We start from the raw sequence: 2,502 nt of genomic DNA on the forward strand, positions 1-2,502 counted from the left end.
TCCATTAACTAGGATCTTTGATCTGGATGTTTAGGCACTTATGAATCTATTTCCCTGTATGAATATTCAGGTTATGTTTCCATTGTGACTGTGACAAATGCCTTGCTAAATCCAGATGAACACAGTCCACATCTTTAGAATCCTTGTCCAAAGGAGAATAAAGCCAGTCTGACCCGAGTCTTTCCTTGTGAACTCATCCTAACTCCTGCTGATCTCTACTTCCATTTCTGAATGTTCGTAAACCATTTCTTTTTTTCATTTTTGTATTTTTCACTGGTTACTTTATTGATGATACATGATAACGTCGGGTTCCCTAAGCTCCTCCCTTTCTTTAGGAGATCTAGGATGGAAACTGTTGAGGATGGAAGAGTCTAAGGGTGTTGGAGGTTTGAGTTGGGCAATGACTCCCCAGCAGCTCTGGGCTACTTTCTTCCTTCTTGTACTTCCACTGAGGCTGATAACTCCAGGAGGCTGTTATCCCTTGGAGGCCATGTGGACCATAAGGCCCACCATCCTGTTACGGTAGCTAAATTCATTATCACACCAGGAAATGAGATCAACAAAGTACTCATTGAGGGCAATGCCAGGCCCAGCATCAAAGGTGAAAGAGTGGGTGTCAGTGTTAAAGTCACAGGAAAAAGCCTGGCCCTCATTGTAGCCAAAGATACGATTTAGACTTCTCTGCCTTAATGTCATCATATCTGGTAGCTTTATCCAGACTATAGGTCTGATCTCTGACTGACACATTGGGGCTGGGACACAGGAGGCCATGCCAGTGAGCATTCCAGTGAGTTCAGCGGTGACCTTGCTCACAGCCTTGGCAGCACCAGTAGAAGCAGGGATGATGTTCTGGGAATATAGTTGGCCATCATGCTACAGCTGTCCAAAGGGGCCATCACAATTTTATGGTTGTCTGTGACGGCATGAAGTGTGGTCATGAATTCCCCCCATGATGCTAAAGTTGTCACGAATAACCTTGGCCAGAGGGGCAAAGCAGTTGGTGGTGGAAGAGGCATTGCTGACAATCTCAAGGGTATTATCATACCCCTCATGGTTTATGCCTGAATATGGGGGCATCTGCAGAAGGCACAGAGATGATGATGACCCTTTTGGCTCCATCCTTCAAGTGAACCCCAACTTTCACCAAGGTAGTGAAGATACCCGTGGACTCCATAACATAGTTAGAACTGCATTACCCCATTTGATGTAGGTAGGAGCTCTTTCCTGAAAGATGGAGATGGGCCTTCCATCGATGACACAATTCCCATGCTCAGCTTTGATTGTGCCATAACTTGCCATAGGTAGAATCATTCTGAAACATGTAAACCATATCGCTGAGGTCACTGGAGGGGTCATTGATGATGACAATATCTACTTTGCCAGAGTTGAAAACAACCCTGCTGACCAGATGCTCAATATGGCCAAATCTACTTACTCTGAACTTGACCGCAGTGTCTCAGGGTTTCAGCTGGCACTGCACAAAAATATGTGGCTCTCTGTGGAACAGAGAACAGCAGAGAGCTCCATTTCTTTAACAATTGGCTAATTGTGCTTAAGATTCATCTCAGGCTTACGAGTCTAAAGTTGGTATGTAGCTAATTACTGTCCCTTTTTAAAAATAAGAACTACTGCTGTTTATTTGCAGCCTTGTGGCACCAAGCCCATTTCTCTATGATAGTTCAAGATGATTGAAAACAGCATAGTAATTTTAAATGCAAGTTTTTAGTAGTCTTAAAATGTAGCCTCATTTAAATCAATGGGTGTTTTGCTATAATTCATCCAACTACCCATAATGGAAGCCCCTCTTACTGATACTGTTCATTGTGCTTTTTTTGTTTGTTTAGTCTGAAGATCATTCTCAACACATAAAAATTATGTATATCCACACATACATAAAAATATGAATATAGATAGAATTTGATCAGTTGATAAAAGATGTAATTTAGTATCAAACTCTCAAGTTCACTTTATTATCCAGGCTCTAAAAATACATGCATCTAGGGTTATAAATGCTATTTCCTGCTTGTTCCCAATTGGTTTCATGAGTGAATCACTGGGCACCACCTACACTTTGTTCTCATATCAGACCTGCAGTCTTCCATAATAACAGTCAGCTTCACAGGTTTATCTGTGTATTTCTTCTTTCTCTTTCACATCCAATTTAATCATTTGATTGTGCCAGACAGAGTTTAGACAAATATATTCTTCACTGCTCTTATGAAGTCACCCTAACTTAGCTTGTTGAGGATTTTACCTATATTCATACAAAGTTGAGGCCTACCTATATTCATACAAAGTAAGATATAGTCAGTTATAATAAATCCTTTGTCACTAACAGTTCCTACTTTCTTTGCATTCCTTAAAAAATATTGTTTTCAGATTTTTTCACGCTTTTCATAGATGAATGAAACGTATTCGCCTTATTTAACTCAACCAGCCTTATTAAATTGGGATCGTGGGGAGACATTGTGAGTCTGTCTGTCTAGGCTCGGTGCCTCAGAC

General features: G+C 41.0%; 1 pseudogene; it reads right to left on the reverse strand.

The window, feature by feature from the left end:
- Positions 1 to 474: 474 nt before the first annotated feature.
- LOC109460097 (glyceraldehyde-3-phosphate dehydrogenase pseudogene) lies at positions 475 to 1,429 on the reverse strand (annotated as a pseudogene).
- Positions 1,430 to 2,502: the final 1,073 nt, after the last annotated feature.

This window comes from Rhinolophus sinicus, chromosome 14 (genome assembly GCF_057876585.1).
Source record: "Rhinolophus sinicus isolate RSI-liver-muscle chromosome 14, RSI-T2T, whole genome shotgun sequence".
NCBI classification, from domain to species: Eukaryota; Metazoa; Chordata; class Mammalia; order Chiroptera; family Rhinolophidae; genus Rhinolophus; species Rhinolophus sinicus.